Genomic DNA, 22,719 nt, shown 5'->3' with positions numbered 1-22,719 from the left:
ACAATAAGTTTGCATTTTAAGTTATGAAATACGTGAAGTAATCATATTAATGTATGTTACTCGTTAACAAATGATAAACAACGTATTTTATGCTGAGTCATGGGCGACAGCAATCGGCGAAGTATTTCGAAAATGTAAATAAAAAAGTTTTGCAGAATCAATTAATAATTTAATTAATCGTCGCCTAGCTTGCATTTTGCAAGAATAAGGAACGTGAAAACATGAATGTAGCAATTTCAAAGGCTGCTGTGCGAATGCGTCGCATATTGGATCACGTAAAATGCGATTCTCACATAAGGACGGTTTCCTTTTTCTCCAAATACAAGAAAATCGATGTTTTCGATGCTCAAATGAGTTATTATGACTCTGGTAAGTTGGCAGTGTGGAGAATCAATTTATTAGACCCTGTTTTAAATTGTTTTACACCTTCTAATTGTTATAGTGGAGTTTACTATGTTTGACATATGACCCTTTCAACGTGTTTTTCATTTTAAACTCAATTACTAATACCATCCTGTTTAATTTAACGCGAACCAATTTCCACAGGCTCGTCAATTAAAGCAAACAATAGTCTTAGTGTTTTAAACAAGTCGTCAAACCTTATTTTGTATAAGGTAACTTTAGTCGAATTTATGTTGCTTTGCAAATGTATATTTCAACAGGTGAGACATGACCACCATGCTATCTGAACTCCACTAAATCGAAACTAAACAAACTGTCATAGCATTTCAAAGTGCATACTGTCAGGTCGCTTATAGATTTATTGTACATTCAAATAATTTAGCATAGCTCGCTTTCAATAAAAGAGCTTACAGCGCAGTAAAAACGGGTCTCGCAAGTAAGGCATGCATCAGTGACTGTAGTGTTTAATCCAACAGTAGCGTGACACTATATAGCACAAGAGCGACTGCGATGGAGATTAGCAGTGTCGAATGTCGGCTAGATTTGCCAGAACGGCCACGAAAAGAAATGAGTATCTAGGTGAAATATTTAACGCTTTACCAGGCGAACACGTTATAATTACAAGCACAAACAGACATGCGTCGTTTCTTTACACAAATAACTAGTTTTCAAGTCTTTGCTATAACATGTTTAGTGTAAGTCAAGTCATTTGTATCAGTATATAAATGTTAAACTGGGTCATTTATTTTGGGCCAATGTTTCACAAAGCAAATGCTAAACACTTATACAAAGCTAAGAATAATATAACTCAAAAACTATTAAAAATACATCTGTTTCGTCTACGAATTATATCAGTTGAAGTTCCCCCTCCCAAAAGAAAAAAAATACCTTATTATTAAAAAACAATAACTTAGTACGCTTTAGTTAAGAGGTTGACTCAAATTTCTTCAACACTGAAAGATTTATAAAATTCTGCATATTTTGCAGCAAACCACTAAATTTACATCTACTAATTATTCTGTGTTCTTCACTTCATTAAATAGAAGTTCGATGTGCTAATATAAAAATACATCAATAATTAATTTCCTAAATTAAAAACTTTTCAAACAGCAATTTATTAATCTTACCCCCTTTCTTTTGTTTTTAGGTGTTTCTAAAGCCGACAAAGCAATTGTTTTTCTCCATGGCAACCCAACATCTTCCTATTTATGGAGGAACGTGATTCCCCATGTTGAGAGTGTCGGAAGATGCTTGGCACCGGACCTGGTGGGAATGGGAAGATCTTCCAAGATTCCTGGATCCATGTACACCTTCCAGGATCACTACAAGTACCTTGAGAAGTGGATGGATTCCGTAAACTTGCCAAATAAAGTAGGTTTTCGGTCGTCAATATTCATTTTAAATTGATGCATCTACATATTGGTTTAAATAAAATGTTTATGATTTAAGTGTTAACCACTGTGGAAAAGTTTCTGTTTGCACTTAAAAAACTTTTTTTGTATGTACATAGTGGAGATTGCCTTGAAATTGTATAAAAATTGTGTTATTATGTTGACAAGCTTTCGCACAATCGTGCTTCATCTGGTCAAAGTAGGATTGAAAGGAATAAAAAGATCAACATTGGAATACAACTTGCCGTTTAACAGTGGACCTTGATTACAATCATAATATTATACTCTAGGAGCAATAAACTGTGTTTTGCAAAGTTCACCGTCTTTCATTTTCTGTAGAGACTATTTTGTTAAATGTAGGTAGAACTTTAACGCATAATATTCGGAGGTATTACTTTAATGCAGTAGGAGTATCAAAGCGCGTATGGAAGTAGGTAACATTTCTATAAATATAGAAGTCAACATCATGAAGTTAAAAATAAAAAGTTGTTTAAAATGTTCAAAATGATACAAACTTCCAAATGGAACACCAGATGCCTTTGGTAAGGCATACCATAATCAGTCGGCCCAATCTGGAATTACGTGCAAGCAAGTCTGGCTAGAAAAACAACTCGCCTTTGGTGAGGTTCAAACTCACGACCTACGGTCATATCAGGACTTTTACTCTACCAACTAAGCTACACAGGCTCAGTGGGAGCTGATTGAGAAACAACCATAGCACCGTTGCCTGCTGTATCCTGTTCATACATACAACCATAATAGACGGATTTATAACATGTGTCACTTTTCATTCATTACCCGTATTTTGGAGTAAGCCTGCGTACTGTTTGGCTTAATAAATCTTCAGGGAGAGGCATTAAGGAGGTATAGCAGCAATGCAAACACAGACTTCTTACCAAAGGAATTCTAGCCTAGTATGCTTTAAAGGGTTTGTAATATATCACTATCATAGGGTCCTTCTTGACTTACCTTGTTTTTGGTATACTTGATGCAATGTACCGCTAATCATTATTTACATAAAAGCAACCCAGATATAATGTGTGCTTTATCATTTATCAACGGCCATTAAAGCTCCAGAAAGGCTTGATCGCGGAATACGTACTGTGTATATGTACCTTCCAGTTACTTCTATACATGGGGTTCAATATTTTCCCAGGTTGACCTTGTGATCCACGATTAGGGCTCTGCACTGGGTTTCCACTGGGCCAACATGCATCGTAACAGGGTGAGTTCCATCACTTTCATGGAAGCCCTCGTCACACCCATGACCTGGGAGCAATTCCCCGAAGCTGGACGCAAGATTTTTCAAGCGATGCGATCCCCTGCTGGTATGTTACTCTTTTCGCATTTAGTTTTCAATTATTTGGTCATACCCTGGGTTGAGGTTAATTAAGAACGGGACTTTTTTGTCCGCGGTATTTAGGATGTATTTGAAATGGAATTTTTTATTTACATTTATAAGTAGGGCAATTTATTTTTTAACCAAAATATTGACCTAGGTATTGGAAACACATCATGATTTACTCAATACTTTTTGTATATAAAGTACTGCATCAGTGTCTTGGCTTTCTACTATGTCTCTATACAAGCTTTCACCAAGTCTTTCAATCTGTAAAAGTCTTTGAATTAATTTGTGTTTTAATAATTTGTAAAACCCTTTGTTTCCAAAAGGTATTAAATGGCATTGAATTTTTATATTTTTAGCTTGCAGTAATGTGTTTAGAAAGTGCCAGAGTAAAATAATTGTTTAACCTTTTGTTATTGTGTTGACCATGGTATTTATGCTGTTATATTTTAAAATTATATTCAGAATATGTTCAGTAATCCAATTTATTAGACGTGGACATCTGGATACTTTTAGTTTTCTAATGTAATGAATCATAGCAAAATGCGGCTTATTGTAATTCTTATCTAATTTGTAAATTGCTTGTGTGCTCTATTTCCAGTTCAAATCGAATTCTGATTTTACTAAAAATGCTACTACTTCGTGCAACAGCATTTTTAGTCTGTAACAAAGAATTCAAATTAATACTCTTCGGTCGGAACAACTTGTTAGTGACATTTACAGTCTACATATAATTATTTACCATTTCCATTATCATAAGACTAAATTGCGATTCAAGTATAATTTATTGTAAATAATTCCAGTTCAAATTCTGGTTTCGAGAATTCCGTAATTCTTATTCTAATCTAATTTGAGAAAATAAAAATCATCTAATTATAATCTAATTTGGAAAAAACGGAAATGATCTAATCTTAATTCTAATCTATAAACCAAAAAACTAAAAAAATCTTGTTATCCCTGGTGGCAGCCCTGTGTTTGATGTCCTTACCAAAACAGCTCTTTACTGCGTCCAGGTGACGACATGATCCTCCAGAAGAACCTGTTTGTCCAGAATATTCTTCCTGCCAGCATCCTGCGTCAGTTGAGTGACGAGGAGATGGAAGTTTACCTGGAGCCATTCAAAGATGCTGGAGAGGATAGGAGACCAACTCTTACCTGGCCTCGCCAGATTCCAATCAAACCAGATGGTAAGTGGTTTGAAGTTTTAGAAAGTTAATGTCATAACCTTGCCAGCCTTCTGGTGACAAGCACTTTTAGCCTAAATTCTTTATTTTGTTGGACACACCCCCAAAGTTAAATGCTTTGTTCCCCTAAGTAATGTATCAACCTTGCCATGTTTAGGCGATAAACAAGGCCATTGATAAGTAAATAGTTAACAAAAAGTCGCGGGGTTCACATGTCTGCCAAAAAATGAAAAAAATCGTTTTCCACCAATTTCTTCTCTTTTGTCGACATATTCGCCAAGTCGCGCCAGCATTCTGCCATACGGGTCACTGTTTTCCAACCTCTTTTTTGTCCGCCAAAAACCTATTGCTTTAAATTTATTTCGTTTTTTACCACACTGAAACGCGTATACACAAGTATATACAACTGCGTAACTTTATTTCAGCTCATGAATTGACAGGCACTTTGTAGTTGAGTTATTTCGCAATTCGATTGACTAAACCTTTGTTTTGGCAGAGGTTTTTAAACTGTCCGTCGTTCGAATTTTCCAGCCAAATAGGTCGAGAAACACATCATCGAAAAAAAAAAGTTTCGATACGCCGACGCGGATCTAGGGTCTTTGTTTGGGGGGACTTTGATATTTTTTTAGAGATGACGTCATAAAGTAACCTGAAGAACGCCACGCAGTTTGCTACATAACTAAGATGTTATCGATTCTCGCAAAGCGAAAAAAAATCCTTTATATTGTTTTGCCGAGACCTTTATTTTCTAAGGTGCAATGCACAGCGCCGTTGGGTTAAAGTGATTTAGTAGAAATGGGCTTAGACATTCTATGAAAGCGCTAAATAAATTTGCATTCGCGTAGTTAACATAAGCAAAAAATACATGTTCGGGAGGGGCCATGGTCACGTAATACATTAAAAAAACGCAAGTAACACACTTCCGGTGACGTCACGGCACACGGGTTGCGTATAGCACCTGCCTTAGAATTATCTCGTTGTATAAGTCTTAAATTTCACGCTTTTTTAAGATGATGCCGATTTACTTCTATCTCATCTTGACATTCATCATCAAGCCGCATTACAGATCCGTGCTGCATAGTGTACCTTTGAATTATCTTGTTGTCCAAGAATTAACTCGTGTCTTCGTATTTCACACAATCCAAACCAGGTCCGGATGACGTCATAAAGCTGACTGACGACTACAACCGCTGGCTGTCGCGCTCATCGGATCTTCCCAAACTCCACATCGGAGCAGATCCGGGATTCTTCTCCTCCTTCATCAAAGATCAGATTCGAAGCTGGCCGAACCTTGAGAGCGCCGAGGTGGCTGGACTCCACTTCTTGCAGGAGGACTCGCCCGAACAAGTCGGAAAGACTATCGAGCAATTTCTGGTCAACAAAGTCCACAAGTAGTCGTGTCAATAGAAAAATATTGGTAAATTGGTAAAGCTGTTAATAATTATTTTTTAGAAGTCCACTTTTAAAAGTGTCTACAAAAGTCCACACACTGGTTTCTGGTTAACAGAGTCCACAAGTAGTCGTGTCAATAGGAAAAGATTGTTAATTTGGTAAAGCTTCCAATATTTATTTTTTTTCATTCTGTTTTTTTTATTCATGTCTACAAAAGTTCGTTTATTCTATCCATCTTGGCACGAAAAATAAATATCTAAAATAAAAACAAGCTTCATAGCGAAAGGGCAACAAGAAATTGGAAAGCTGTTTGTAAATTCTTGATTTCATATTTAGTTTTCTCGACATTTTTTTTATAATTTGCATTGAAGTTGTAGTTATTACTTTCATCGTTTCTCATTGAAACAACATTTTTTAATTTAACAGAAAAGCGTAAATAGTTTTGCGATGAATTAGTCGGCCGGTATGTTTTTATCGTGCAAACATATGTCATTTCTAATTATTTGTTTTAATTTTTCTGCTTTGTTATAGATTACATATCGCTTTTTGGCGAATAAAGTTTAAAGCAATGAAAATGTTTATTCTGGCTAGAGTAATTCCTGTCGCTGCGTATGGCATTGATCGTATTTCTTCGCTTTTATCACTCTATGCATCTTTAATAAACTACTAAAACTAGAAAAAGATTTGTAGTGAAATTTGATTCGCTACGTGCGGTCAATCCGACTTTTTAAGGAGTCAAAAGAAACAAATTTGACAGTCCTGGCATTAAGTGTCAAAGACCCTCATTTCCGACGTGAAAAACTACATTTTTTTTTTAAAGAGTATTTGTCCAAAATGATATTGTAATTTGAACTAGAATTACATTTAATAAATTCGCAATCATTGAAGAGGGTCGTTAGTCAATCATTTGCAAATAGGTGTGTGGTTAGGTAATGGTAGGTACGGTAGCGTTGGATTGCTGTCAATCATTAGGAACTATCATCTCTAGATATTATTCATAAATCAATTATAAAGAAATGTGTTTTTTGTTGTGCATGTTTTATCATAGACAGATATACACAGCAAGCATTTATTTTAGAAGAGGTCCCAACCTGTAAATTTACAACCTATAAATGAAAAGACGGTATTTTTTGTTGAATATACCTACTTCCGTACCATTAAAATTTTTTTGTTTTTTTTGTTCTGTTTCTTACCACCATATGGATCCCTTAGTTTAGTAGCCGGCAATACATGGGCCGCTGTCCAAATGTGGGCCTTTAAGCAATTTTTAGTTGACCGCGAGCTATATTTTGATATTTCAGTTTTGTCGTGTAGTTGTGCGCCATATTTAAAAAATGACGTTAATAAGTGTTTTTTTTTAACTTTTGCTGATTGTTGCATCATCATAGGTCCACCGCCGCCCGGGGTACACGAGTGTGGTTCCCCCCCAAAAAAAGACCCTATATGTCTAAAAACGCTATGCATATTATAGCACGAAAAAGAAAAAAAAACTGTTTTTCGTTTTACGCAGTGAGCCTTCAATATCTCTTGAAGAGTAATTTGGGCCGCGACAAAAAAAGTTTGCCGATCACTGCGTTCGTTTTGATCTCCAAAACAAACTTCATGAGGCACAAAGTTTTCAGCTATTAGAGCTGGTTGATGTTATGCCCTACACGCACTTTGCAGTGCAGCGTTTGGTAACTGGTAAGGCTATGGCACAACAAACTTACAATGGTTAGCAAACATATCTTCGGACGCAGCGACAACTAAGTATGAGCAACAATGACTGAAATTAGTTTGCTGTCAACTTAAAAAAGGTTCAGTTGAGCAGCGGAGTACGGCTTCTTGTCGGTAATAAATAAATAAAGAATAGTTATCCGAAGAGTGACTTTGATAGTTAATCTGCTTCTTTGAAAAATCTTGAGCTGCATTTAACCTGTGGTTGCGTCGGTTTGCTGACATCATGTCGAACTTGATTGATTTCTTACAAAAAGAGACCGTTAACAATCAAGAAAAAAATATTTCGAAATTTTTTTAAACTATGCAAGAATGCATGTTTTTTTTTTAACCTGTTACTTAAGTGCACTCAAGTATATCATTGACTTAAGTCATCTCAACAATAGAACAAAAATATTTAAATTAACTTGTGAACAAAATTCGATTACCAATTCTGAACGTCCACCTAAAAAATTTATGGACAAGATTGATTTTGGATTTAAATGACGCTCGGCAGTCGGGAAAGTGCAGTCCAATCACTACTTTGCTAGGCAAACTACATTTGCCAAAAAATTGTCGGCATGCTAATTTTCGTCTTTCTAATAATCTAAGTGTTTTTACTGGTATTTTAACAATAAAGAACTGTTTAATAAGTTGTGTTCAGCTGTTGTTAATCTTCTATATTTTCTTGCGCTGTATTGCCACTCATTTCAACCACGGCGTGCAATCAAAACCTGATGTACATACAATGTGCAACGATTTGTTTAGTAGTGCTTATATAGCATGTTGTCGCTCAGCAAAGCTGCAAAAACCTATTTGCTTGCAAACCGTCATCTGTGAATTTGACAAAAGACCATCTTTTTGCAGGATCGAGATTAGTTTATAAAAATGGCCTCCAAAACTGATGCAGCTTTCTTCTCAAAGCACAAGAAGATTGGTATTTATGATGCGGAAATGAGCTATTACGAGTCGGGTGAGATTGGCCTATTGAGACGTAACACAAGGAAGTGATTTGAATGAGGTGGTTTTAAGTGATGGAGAAACTGTGAATTGCAATTCAGCATTTTGGGTGTATAATACAAACGCAACTGACTTTAACGCTTTAATAAATTCGAATAATAATGTTTATCAGCCTAATCTTATTATTTTCAGGACTATTACGAATGCTGTTAGCAAGTTTTTAAAATTATCATTATTCCTGACATAATTTGGGTTAGGGTGCGAGTTAGCATTTGGGTTTGGGTGGGCCAAGTATTATTATTATATTTATTCTTACATATTTATGAGCATTGTTGACTGCTTAACCTTAATTTTATCGACAATAAACCTTTAGTGAATATATTGTGTCTTTCCAGTGCAGATAACATTTGAATATTTTGAAAAGATTAACACAATTTATATGAAAACGGCTGATTTCAAATCAGTACATTAGGTTTGTAAAAATGTGAAAATTTTACAACCTTGTTTCAACTGTGAAATGTCTGACGAACAAATAAGAAACAGCCAATTTGAGGTAAGTCGTTTTTCTTTTCTTTCTAATTATATGGGACGAAAATTTATTTTCGGGACATAAATTGTTTTTGCCTTTATTCTTTTTTGCTTTGCTTTGCTTTGGTTTGTTTCAGACCGATTTTTGTCCGGACCTTTATAGAAAAATATACATCGTAGAACTTTTTTTCAGACATGACATATAATGGTATACAGGTGCGTATAACAGGTTTATAAGTCCGCAACCCTAGGGGCCTTTGATTGGGGGAGAAAAAACTGAAATATTGTGACGTCATTGTTTTAGTTATTTGTAGCTTTCGACAGCGGTGCAAAACTTCAATACAGAATTCGTTCATAATCGCTTGCTTTGTTCGGTTGGCGAAGCAACGAAGCGACTCGCATACTTCTGCGCTTTGTTCTACCTGAGGAAATAAGTCGCGCGTGCGACGTTCATTGTGCAAAGTGGCTTGTCTTAGTAAAACAGCTTATTGCTCTTACAATATAACATGTTTTACCGCCGCAAATTTAAATGCGATATCTGGCAGTAATGTAGACCTCTATGTTCCTACTAAATGTTGGTAAACCTAAGGCCCTGTGAAATGTTGCTTTACGGAACGATCCTTATATATCACGATTCGGTGGTAAACATGTATAATACCTTGGAATGACATTTTAACGGAAATCAATAAAGGTACGACAAAGTGAATAAGCATTCTTTACATCAGGGGTGGGCAACCTTTTTCACACAAGGGCCAGTTAGGAAATGTAATGCTTACAGGAGGGCCGCACATCAAATAAACACTAATTCAAATTTTCAGCTTTTACTAGAAAAGCTAATGAGCTACTAGGCTGCAACTACGACAGTTTTGTCAGTGCTGTCTTCTTGTGAATTCGGCAATAGTTTTCCTACTATTCCAATGACGCCTTTCTTGTACGGATCGGCTCAGTACAATTTAATTAACAGCCATAATTTAAAACCAACTGTTGAATAACATCTCAGTCAATATGCGTGGCAAAAGTCTGGTGCATCTTGACCGTACTAGACAAGTGCAATTGTTGCAAACAATTCTTTATCATAACAACGTGAAGATTGTAGCCTATGGGTTATATCGGGCCGAGATAAGAACATCACCAACGTCAGAATAAACACAATTCGGAATAAGGCCAAAATAGGACTAATACCTAATAGTATTAGTACCGTCTAAATCGGAAGCAGTCCTAGACACGTCGGAATAAGTCCTAAATGCTCATAATCAGGCCTAAACCACACTTTACCTAACCATACCCTTAAATACATCACTAACTCCCCTAATAATTTCAACACTAACCCATTTTGTAACCCCACCAATAACCTCAACCCGGACTAAAAACCCAGAGCCAAAACACCGGCGCCCTGACGGGCCGGTCATACTAGGTCGTCCAAACGTAGTCACCAAAACGGCCCGATGCCAAACCGATGGCCCCCGTTCGTCCCATATCCTTTACCCACAGGTCCGGGCGTTATTTTGGTCATTTAGGCCTTCTTTCGATAAATTTAGGCCTTCTTCCGATGAATTTGGAGCTTATTCCGATGAATTTGGGCCTTATTCCGATTAATTTAGGCCTTTTTCCGATGAATTTGGGCCTTATTCCGATGAATTTAGGCCTAATTAAAAAAATTGGAATTTTTTGTTTAGCTTTTGTCGTTGTATTAACTGCCGTAACGAACACAAATAATAATACTAGCAAACCGTTTCGAGCAGTAACTGGCTGAGTGTTAACGCAATATTTAAACACAGTCAAAGAGCAAAAACTGTTTAAAAGTAGTAAAACTGCATTATTGTATGGCAAACGTTATAGTAACTACATCGTTTGTGACGTAACTATGCATGACAATTGAAGGTATGGCATGCCTGTGACCGACTGTTGTGGTACTGCTCATAAATGCTAAAAAAAACAAATTATTAATAGTAAAATATTTATAAATTAAAGGGGGCCATGGCCCCTCAGGTCCCCCTGGCTACGCCTACGAACTGATAGAGCAAAAGTCCCAACATGGTGCATACCGATCGCCTTATTTAGGGAAAAATAGCTGGAAGAAGGTGAAGGGCCACACAAAAAATGGAAAAGGGACGCGTGCGGCGCGCGGGCCGTACGTTGCCCACCCCTGCTTTACATAAAATATATTTACTAAATTTATTTTTCGAGCATTCGACAATTTTCTCGTCGTAATTGAATTTAATGTCACGGTAATAAATAAAGAGGCGAGGCCATAAAATAAAGTTCCACCCATCGTATAACGCATGACAGCAGACTTGGACAACTAGATTTATTTTAGCTTTTTAAATTTAGATTAGAATTAAAATTAGATCATTTCGGTTTTTCAAAACTAGATTAGAATTAGAATTACCGAATTCTTAAAAAAATCGAATTTGAACTAGAATTACATTTGATTATTTACAATCAATTTCATTTAAATCGAGAAGTATTCTAGTAGGAGTGTGAATGGTCAATATATTTGTGCTAAGTTCGATGTATTTAAGATTAACATATGTTTTTCAGACTGTAAAAATTAAGTTCAAACCAAAGAGTTTTAATTCAAATTCTTTGTTTTGACTAAGAGACTAAGAATGTCGTTGGACAAAGTAGCATTTTTGGTAAAATCCGAATTAGATTAGAACTAGAATTAGAGCGCACAAGCAATTCACAAATTAGATTAGAATTGTATTTAGCCGCATTTTGCTCTAATTCATTTAATTAGAAAACTAGAATTATCTAGTTGTCCAAGTCTGAATGACACAGGGTTTTAGCGCTGCTGTTGTTGTTTTTGCCGTTAAATGGCTGCTAGTAATACTTTTTACTTTTCACTTTTGATTGGAACGGCTGCCCATATAGAAGAAGGCATTTGGCATGATTCTAAATATATATAGGCCTACTGCTGAGACTGCAGAAAAAGAAGTAAACAAGGAAAAAATACTATCTAAACCAGGTTTAAAGAGTTGTTAGTTTACAGAAGTGAGGTTATATCAGTCAAAAATCTCAAACAAATTACAGGGAGGTTTTCTAACTTTATTTGCAATTTTATTCAACAGTTGCATAGAATTAGGATGAAAGCAGTATATAATCAGAGCCTTTGTATTGTTTTATAAATAAAATGGCGAAAAAAGCAAAAAGGAAAACCAATTATAATATGAAAGCTCCAACGCAGCTAACGACCTTTTACTTTTGTGCATCGCAATCTTTCATACTTCCTCTTTCTAAAGCCGAATATAAGTTCGCACAGAAGATAACATCGCGAAAAATCGCAACATAGTTTGGGCAATTTCGACATATTTACACTGATAAAAGACATAGGCTACCTTGCACATAAATAGACACAATTCACAAATGTTTTGCACGTTTTATTATTGTGCACTCCGAAGAGTAACTGCTTGGGAGAAAAATACACGATAATCGCAGTTTCATACTCAACCACGCGCTCACGTTTTTCCCAGTGTAAACACGTCACAGGAATAACGCGGAAGTATTTTGTCTTACAAATGCTGACATAGATATGCAGCAATTTAAATAGTTTTGAGGCAATAACTTTCCAACTTTTGTTAGTTTTACAAAAAAACTAAAATATCTCTACTTTTTTGCTACAACAGTTTTGAGCATTTCGCATTGGCCATTTTTTCATTTATGTAGCTAAAAGCAAGTAAACAAATCAAATCCGCATTGACGATTGTGACTTAATAGATGTTTTGATGTAAATTCGTTTGTCAAATCGTTTTTTATCATTTTCTGCCTGTTTTTTTTTTATCTCACGTTGAATTAAATAAAAAATGCAAATGAGCGAGGAGTTCTCGATTCTTGATTGTGTGCTAAAGCACTTTGTGTCCGACACGTTGGTAGATCATTGGTCTATTCTGAGATATTGTTCGGATTGCTCAAAACACCCCTAAAATACATTTACGCTTATTACACGCGATATTTTATAGTAGCAATATCACCTCTTACTCTAGTGAGGCAGCCTTGTGCCTTAAAGCGGCGCCCAGAGACGGCATATGCTCGCCAGGTTGTTTTCGCCCGCTCCCGTTTGTCCTTAGCGTAAATATTCAACCGGATTGGAAGATGAGAAAGTAGCCTAAACAACGCCTTCTGCCGATGTTTAGGCACGTGTCGTTTGTCATCGTCGCCTTTGTACAGTTTTCAGGCGAATTTGAGATTTTGAGAAACTGATTAAAAACAGGCACTTTGCTATTGCACGTAAAGCCATTCTGAATTTTTCACGTTGCGGCTCTTGCGATTTTGTAATTGTTATTTGCGGTCTCTTGCAATCGACCTAACGTTACTTTAAAAAATGGAAAATGGTGTCAAATGTAAAACAACACAACAAAAGTAAATGGTAGATAGGAAGAGGCTATTAACCCAGACCCTAAAATATTTTAAATCGACATATAATCACTAACTGGTGCAAGCGTAAATCGCTATCCGGGCGAATAGCACTTCCATTTATATAGCGAAGTTTATTAGATGGATCCACATTGCTTGCCTTTAATCCACTGTTAATCATGTAAAACCACAGTATAAATTACGCCATATTTAGTCACAATACACACCTTATATTCTCGAAGGAATCTGTCCTAAAGATTGTTCACATAAACGCGTGTAGTGTACATTCCTAATTTTACCAAGAAGTGTAGTTTATTGTTGCAATAAACAACAATGCTGTTTTTTTCTCTCAAATTTTTATTTCTGAACTGCATTTACAAAATTGAACATGCCTAAACATAAGTAGCAATACAGTTTGTTTTTGTATTAAACAACAACTATATTTACGAAACCTGTGCATTTGTCCGCATTACATTTGTTGAGCACATGAGTTTGATATTCCCGGGACATTGACGTAAATCTAGCGCAGCAATAAAATGCTTGAAAGGATTAAGAGACATGTTGACAGCACATTGATAACCAGCACGCCATCTTTATCGGATTAACCAAATGTGGCAATCGACCAATTTTTCGCTCTCTGGGATTGGCAAAAACGCTCTCTGGGATTGGCAAAAGCAAAACGTGTGTAAGCTCTGTGCAGCATTCCGGCCTTCTATATCCAGTGTCGTAATAGAGACATCATGGGTTCAAGCAAAACCACAAAGTTTGTAGAAAAATACAAAACAACTTTATAACTTTATAGAGACATGAACGTTTAGCAATAGAAAAAAGGTTTGCTTTAATTTAGGCAATTATTGGCTAGTCGGCTTACGCCTTTAGTGATATTTTCCCGGAAAAACTAACACGTCTTTAAAATTCGTATTGACCTTGCGATTATATAAGGTCCATAATTTTCCCAATTCATTAGGACCATGATTTCATGTCAATAAAATATTAAGAGTCCTGTCCTGGCGAGCTACCACCAAGCGTATGTATGGACTGAAATAGGATCTTTCAATCCTATAGTATGACTATAAAATGTAGCAGATTGCACATTTGAAGTTTATATCTAGCCATTTCGTTTTGACCTGTAATTTTTCACTAGATGAAGAAAAATGTTTTGAATGTCGAATCGTTGTTTTAGATGTTTTCCACCTTTGTGCAGCACTCGCGAACTTTCAAAATCACAACATCTAACGTCTCGTTTCGTCATGAATTGAAAATATCGAGTTCACAGTTTGAAAATAAACAAGTGAAATTGTGTTTAAAACGTAATTCGGAAATAGCACAATGAGAACCTAATATGGTTGGAGTAACAACCGAAAGGTTTGGTAAATTGACCACCTTTTACATAACCTCAAGATTTGTTCAAATTAAAAAAAATGTTGTTAAAATTAAGGTGCTATAAATGAAGCTTGTTGCGTTACATTGGATTGTGTAACGTTAGCGAATTGTCGGAATTTGTGTAAAACAGCAATACTGCAGTTTCCCCACTATAGATCGCAATACACTAGAAAAATGTTTTGCCCGCCATACGCAAATTTTATTAGATAGCATAAACAAATGGTTGGTTATTTGTCAAGACCACCTTTTTGACAAGATTTCATAGTCTGAAGTGTTATTTAAACTAAACTTAATAAAAAGATCACTGACTGGTTTGAAACCACTTGCCTACATACGTATGGAGAAAGCGCAAACATCTCGAAACGACGACGGCGCCGACGGCTTATTGTTTTAACCCCGTTGCGGCAAAAACGAAATTAAGCCGACGCGGAAAGCAAACTGTGTCAAATAAACAAACCCGAGACTCAGTCGCCAACTTGTTGAATTGCGTCAGTCACGTGACTCACATTTGTAGCCTAAAACGCCTGCGGGCTTCTTCACTGTTTCGATTTGGGTTTGATTTTGGACGTAAAGCGGCGGGCTAATCGCCGCGTTGTCGCGTAAACAAAGCCCCTTGTGACGTAATAATCCGGAAGCGGCTGCTGACGGACGAGGTGCGTCTTTTGAAAGCGCAGAAAGCCAATTGAACAATTACAGCAAAAACGGTGGCGAAGACGCGACTTCAAGGCCATATGTCGCGAAATCGCCATAATGACAATAATCGATTGTGACGTCTTTATGGTTTGTTTGAAGTGACGTTGGCTTCCGTAGGAATGGCTTTTTTTGCGACCATCCATATTTCTTAAGAGCCCCCTATTATCCTCGATGTAAAGAAAGCCTTTAAACTGATTTTGCATCAAGTGGATTTGTCTCTAAATTTAAATTGCTGATTTTTCCCATGCTCCATAGTTGCCATCTAAATCTATATGCGGACACCGCTTCTTAACATTTAGTCTAACTTAGGCACAAATGTCTATTGAAATTTGATTCTTTGTTTTGTCCACGCATGTTAGTAAAAGTCCTTCAGTTACCTGACATATTCGAGTTTACCAAGCTATTCCCTATAGTATATATGAATCCCTTGTGCATTTAACAGAATAAATATCGACCACTATATTCATTAGTTGGTCACGTTGTATGTACGTTACAAGTAAATCGCGACTTATATTTTTATGAAGATGATTGAATTTTGAAGCCTAACGGCTGGAGGCTCTAGTCCGACGTAGAATAAATATCAAGGCCCATTCAGAAGCATTGGTAGCAGCTACCTATGCTGTACGGGTTTTGACGTTCATTATATGTTTAAATTGATTCGTTGTTTAGTAAAAACTGTGACCTCTATGGCCGTATTTTGTTAACCCCCAATGCAGTCAACGCAAATCATATACAAGTTTGTAATAAACTCACGCCGGTTCCAATTCATTTCCGCCCTGCCGCAATAAATAAGGTGTTTCGCCGGTAGCCGTCGTTTCAACCACACCAATGAGCACCAAGGTCAGCACCATCATCTGCCGCCTTTCAACCACCACCCGATTGCACTTCTTTAATTTCCACAGTGCCTTTGGCTATGCGCTGCCCCCATCACGTTCTATTAGTCAGGCAACGACCAGTCGTAAAATGCACGCAAGTCGGGTTTTACAGCGACGCGAGATCGTAAAACGTAATGAGATTATTTGTTCCGAATTTGCGTGCGCTTTTTGGCCGCCTATGCGTCACAGAATTTTCCGTTTGTAGTTTACTGCAGGTCGCGACAATGAATTTCGATGTCAGTGCATTCCTAATTAGCCTTTATTTCGCCCTGGTTTAGTCGGGTGTCGTTTATGTCGGTAGATTGCCTATTTTTGTTGTTTTTCCGTAACGTCCCTGTTTGCAAGGTTCAAAGACAGGGATTCTTAATTTTTTTTTACGCGGACCCCCAACATTTATTTTGGTTTGAAAGGACGACTCAATGGAGTTTTTAAAGATGATGTCGTACAACAAGTTGACTTAACAAATCAAACAAATGTGAAACTGAAATCAAGTCTCAATATATTTAAGAAAGGCCAATGCGTTTTAAACTCTGTTCTTTCGAAAAATTCATTTCATTTTTTCCAATTGGTCACCACGATTTCAATTTGACTTTGACGAACCCCTAAAACTAGTCGACTGATACCCCCAAAGAGTTTACAGACCCCAGTTCAAAAACCACTTTTATATGAGGACGACATACCAAAAATTGAGGTTCAGAAATACACAACGTTATATATGTGTTCAGCTTTACCCCAAAATAGAATTTTCTGTCTTACCTTGCTTGCACGCAAACTCTATTAGGCCGACTGAATTTGGTAAAGAAAGCACTTAAAGTACTTTTTATTGTTACGATATCATACTAAGACCACCCTTAAAAATCAAACATGCATTCGTAACGTTTCTATAAAGTTTCGTGTCTACAGATTTAATGTCCATTTTTAACATCAATATGCATTTCTTGGTGTTACGCCAAAACAATTGTCCCTGTTTTGCGGCCAGCTAATTATGCTGTTTTGAATGAGAAATAATCTAACATAGAAGAAAGAGAAAATCTATTGTTTTTCAGCACAACTATGTAACGTTATGCTTCTCATTTTGACACTTCTACGAGCTAAAAAGCACAACAAAACATGGCTGATCGTTTAAACGTAATAAATATGGTAGAATTGCTGGTAAATGATGTTTATACATATAATTATACAGCGTTGAACATTCTATAACGTTTTTCCATTTCTAATTTCACGGTAAAATGATGTTTGTTTGTATTAGTTGCGTATTCCTATGATACGCAATGACTCAGATAATATGCAAATTGTCAAAGGGTTTAAAACAGGCGAAAGAACCCAATGGTCGCTTTTTAAACGCTATAGCAATTTCTAAAGGAGCATAGTGTTTGGAGGTGCAGTAAATGGTAGTAAAAATATCAAATCCCATACAGAAGTAGATATCATTTTCAACGTTTCGAATATCTCTTTATTCATTATTAACATAGTGAGAAGGCACTGATTCTAAGTGTATGTATACTGCTGAGACAGACTGCAGAAAAGAAGAAAACAAGGTAAAACACACTATCTAAACCAGGTCTAAAGATTTGTAAGTTTACATAAGTTTAGTTATCTCAGTCAAAGATCTTAAACAAATCCCAGGGAGGTTTTGTATCATTAATTGCAATTTAATACACTAGCGGCGTCAAATTAGGATGAAAGCAGTATAATATTTAGAAATTGGAAAATCGAACACTATTGTATGTTACAACAGTGACACCTTGCGGCAACATTGACCAGGAAAGTTGTATTCTTTCGCTTTATTTCAGAAAATGGAAATGCAAAACTTGATTTAAACTATAAAAGTGACTTGAATACGGTCTAAACTGCTAATACAATAATTCAGTTTAATGAGAAGAAGTCAAATTTATGAGTGTTATACAATTCAGTCTGTGGAGCGGACATTAATGCAAAGAATAAATCAACAGTCGATTTAATTTAAAGATTTGAATCGTCCCTATGCATGTTTCAGTTTTTAGCTTTTCGTGACCCATACTTTGGAAACCACTGCTTTAAACAGTCGAGGTATAGAAAGAAACGATAGCGGCCTACGTTACGTGAAGTTTACATTTAAAAAAGGCTCATTCAGGGTTTTGTGACGCAACAAAGGCACCGCAACAAAGGTCCATTGCAGATAAGAAAACAAGGCGGCAACAAAGCCATATATAACCAAACAAAATAAACCGCCTTCCGTCGGCGGTGTGAAAGTGTCTTTCAACTTGGACGTAGAATGTCAAGGGCGGCCATAAACGGCCGCTTTCGGGTGCTGTAAACAAGCGCGCGCTGATACGGGTCGCGGCAAAACAATAAATCGGTGTTCTGGCTTAAAGCGATTAATAACGCTCAAGTTTAAGAGCAAAAGCGGCTCGTAAACGTAATTAACTTCGGTTGGTTTGTCGTTTGGGCGCAAATTTTCACTTGGGACGATTTTTAAACCTTGCCGTCATCTTTAAAAATCTCGCTGGCAAAAAAGATTGTTGGATTAGATACGTTTTCACATATCATCGTATGGTTACAATAAGGTACATATGTACGAAGCGCAAAATTGAAACCCTTTTTTAATGTGTTACTCTACCGCAGTGATTTTTAGCCTTTATACTTTGCCTATCGAACCCTTACGCCATTCTGCAAGCTGTCGTTGAACCACAAATTGTTGCTCATTTTCAAAAGCAAAATCATACCACACTTTATTTTAATATATGCAATACGCAATTCATTCTGTTTAAAAGCGACTATGTGTTGTGAGATTTGTGGCCGTCAGTGTCAAATTGTTTAGGCCTACTTTGTGGTTTCTGATAGCAACTATAGTTTGCTAACTTTTTTAAAAAAACACCAAAGGCGGCAAGTTGGTATTTTAACGGGTAACACCGCAAAATTATTCGCGATTAACTGATTTATGCATGCAACTCTGGCTATATATACACCTAAAGTAAAATTTGATTCTCAGAAACTTGCACTCTGGCGTTATGCATGAAAAAATAAAGAGTTAGACAAAAAAAAGACTCCTTCTTGCATATTATTTTAGGTTAGGGTTTCATTTCTAAGTTTTGCCATAGACATGTTGGCAAGTCGGCTAGTGTTTTTAAGTCAGTAAAGATAAAAGATTTAAAAAGCGAACATTCCATTTACTAATTTCTCGAGCAATTATGTTGGTTTTTGATTTGAAGAATTATTTTATTTTTTTTTTTTTTGACTATTGTCGGCAGTATTCTGTCTCATTTAACATTGACTTGTACTGATTAATCGCAGATTTTATGAACAAACAGGCAAAATTGCAGAAAATCCATGAAACAAATAAACGTTTCGCCTTCAGTGATAGAAATATGCCTCAGATAATTATAAACCTCCTTTTATTTATTACGTATGAGTTGGTCAAAAAAATTTGTTTACTAAGTCAACTATTTGTAGCGTCTGATATAGGAATATAATCAGGGTTGGCATGCCATCCTTATTTTTTTTTTAATTTATTCCTTGTTTTTAGGGTTTGCAATTGCATCTTAGAACATATATTAATATATATTTTAAGTTCTAAGAAATACTCGTATGATTGACTAACGTATTTATTTTGCCGAACTTTACAAAGCAACAATTGTAAATACATGACCAAATCATATTATCCTAAACTAAAGAGATTGTTTCCCAGAAAACCTTATTTTCCAGTCTTCGCTATTTTGGTTGGCAAACCTGTGGTGGATATGGGTCAACTCTTCCCAAAATGAGGCACTTATCTATCGCTGTGTTTACAAGACAAGTTTATGTGAAAACATTTGGGATGTTGAACATTTAAGGATGTTGAGATAACAGCCTACTGTTCTAGTTTCACCATACATTGCCTAAAAACACTTTTAATACAGTTGATAAAGTAGTTTTATTTCGTAGAAAAACAAACCAAACTTTAATAGGCATTACAAAAAGTGGACAGCGAATGCTTGTTAAGGCGTGCAATAAATTCTGCTGTTAATGTGTAGTATTCCAAGTAGCGCTGACTTTCAGTTCTTTACTGTCACCATGCGGATATATGATTTGTAAAAAACATCGCACGGTGTGCGCGCGTACCTGGTATTTCTACAGTTCAAAGTTCTTTTAAGTTCTGAGCGAGTCATACGCTGTATAATCATTGTCATATTACTATCAATAATATTTGATGTTTTTCGCCATTATTAGTATTTTAAAACGTAAAAAATTAGTAGTTTTTTTGCTGGTGCTTAAGAACGTGTCTTGTTAGCCGGGCTGTAAAGTCGTTTAAAAAACCCTTTCGAGTCCCGAGTCCGACTCTACAGCCTGTATTTCAGACGTTTACTAAACTAAAATGAGGTGGATATAAAGCAATCCACTCATAGGTGTGTCATATAATGTATCCACTTACAATATGTGGTTGAGAAATATTTCACCGTTTGCTATTCCCCTCTACATTTTAAAATTTGCTGCCATATCAGTTTCAAAATTTTGTACTGCTCATGCCACGTCGGATTCGGTTGGACTTACTTAAACTTACTCGAGTCCCGAGCCCGACTCCAGCTAAACAAATCGACTCCTTCGAGATCTGAAACGTTAATATTTGACAAACTGAGACGTATGTAAAAGTTGTGAGAAAACAATTGCATCGTTGCCATAGCAATCAAGCAATTATGCGGAAGTGTTTTATTTGACTAACGCTGGCCTAAAAATGCGGAAATTCAAATAGTTCTATGGCGAAAATCTTCAACTTTGCTTTAGATTAGATAAAGTTTTATATTTTACCAACACAATTCAGTGATTTGCGGTTATAATTACTTACAAAAATATGTTTTCGGTAACAGTTATAATCCACCTACATGTTTAACACCTGAATTTGTTGCAAAAAATACTTCAATCCGAGTATTTAAAGTATAATACAAAATAAAAAAAACTGGTAAGCATTTCAGTAACAAGTTTGTCTTTGATTTAGTTTTAAAAATAGATGCAGCAGTTTATTTGAGGCTCACAATTGCCGGAAACAAAAAATATTTGTTTTTTAATATTCAAGACAAATATGGTAGGCCTAATGGTAATAATAACATGGCATGAATAGATTTGTTTTACGTCAGTATTGTATTATGGTTTTTGAAAAAAATTATTTCTACCCCAATGAGAACTAAACAACAAATCAGCTTGTTGAGTGGAAACAGGGGCGAATTACAAATATTGTTTAAAGGAAAAATTAGAAAGTACCTAATCATTTGCCCACAAACCTGAACACTATGAACATATAGTTAACGGGAATTTATTGTTTTGCCTTCAAAACACAATTAGTGCTTTTGGTGATGTTGTTGGTCAATGGAAGCCAGGTTGGAAAGTTTGGCCTGTTGCACTCTTAAAAGTCACTGAAACTAAATTTTTGGCGGTGCAAATTTTCCAAATAATGCATGAATTCTAGCACAAACTTTATTATGGCCCTTTTACGCTTGCACCTGTTGATGAATATATGTTGATTTGAACTACTTTTGTGTCCAGATAAATAGCCCTTCGCTAGTCAATAGGTTGACAACTTTCAACGCATTATTGTTTGATGTTTTTGTTGAATAATCTCTGAGCTATATAAGGAAGCAATTATTATATGTTAGACATAAGTTAAATGTTGTCCGGGTGTGTGACTAATCGTACTGCAAACAAACAGAAATGCAGAGTAACAAGGCTGCTTTTGGGAATTTCTATATCTATTGTAATGTTTAATAACGTGTCAAAGTTTGTTTTCGATTCAATCAAATAAAAGCAATTATTTCGCGAAGTCTTTTAATAAATAAAAATTACTAAATACTGCTTACAAATGCCAATTTAGTTGATAGTTTGCATGCATGAAACTTTGTAATTCTAAAAGTTCTTTCATCTTTATTAATTTGCTATTTTTAGATACCGTTTTCTTCCAAATTGAAAGTTATTGACGCAAGTGAACTTTTAACTAGCTCAAATGAAAAAGACTATGTCGGATGCGGAGGTCATGGCTCTGTTAGAATTTGCCAACATAATGAGCTTGGAGAAGTTGTAACAAAATGTTTTGTAATTTCTGGCTTGAAAGAAGACTTACATCATCACTTCAACAGGTAACGTTTTTATGCATTTATTTTATATAGCCTTTACTAATTTGTCTGAATTTTGAACATTGATGTACATCACACAACCGCACAAGGCAACTTGGTAAGATACAAAGTTAATAAACATAAAAAGTATGCTTTGAGTTGGCAGATTGCAGCCCTTAAACTAATACCAACACTATACAGAATAAAATCAACAGGATGTAAAAAGAATACAATAAATTTAACTTACTCAATAATTGATGTCAATAAATAAATTAGTTAAGCGCAATGCGATCTTGGTTTATAGTCATTTTGCACATAAACTGTAAATATAGAACATATAAATAGGCAGCCGAACACAAGGAATGCTATCAATATTAGGAAGAAGCTTTTTACCTCGACACCAAAGTAGTTCAAATCAACATAATAATCACTAACAGATGTGCAAGCGTAAAAGAGCGA

At 35.9% G+C, this 22,719-nt stretch overlaps 1 pseudogene across 1 annotated transcript; it reads left to right on the top strand.

The window, feature by feature from the left end:
- Nucleotides 1-65: 65 nt before the first annotated feature.
- On the top strand, nt 66-5,717 carry LOC146162656 (uncharacterized; annotated as a pseudogene). The gene is made up of 5 exons (XR_014494674.1): nt 66-369; nt 1,550-1,773; nt 2,950-3,121; nt 4,152-4,325; nt 5,473-5,717. The product of XR_014494674.1 is annotated as an uncharacterized LOC146162656 (transcript).
- The last annotated feature ends 17,002 nt before the right edge of the window (nt 5,718-22,719 follow it).

The sequence above is a fragment of the Ascidiella aspersa genome, chromosome 3 (assembly GCF_963924565.1).
Source record: "Ascidiella aspersa chromosome 3, kaAscAspe10.2, whole genome shotgun sequence".
In the NCBI taxonomy this organism is placed as follows: domain Eukaryota; kingdom Metazoa; phylum Chordata; class Ascidiacea; order Phlebobranchia; family Ascidiidae; genus Ascidiella; species Ascidiella aspersa.
Note: the sequence above shows the minus strand (reverse complement) of the source record. Positions and strands in the feature narration are given on the sequence as shown.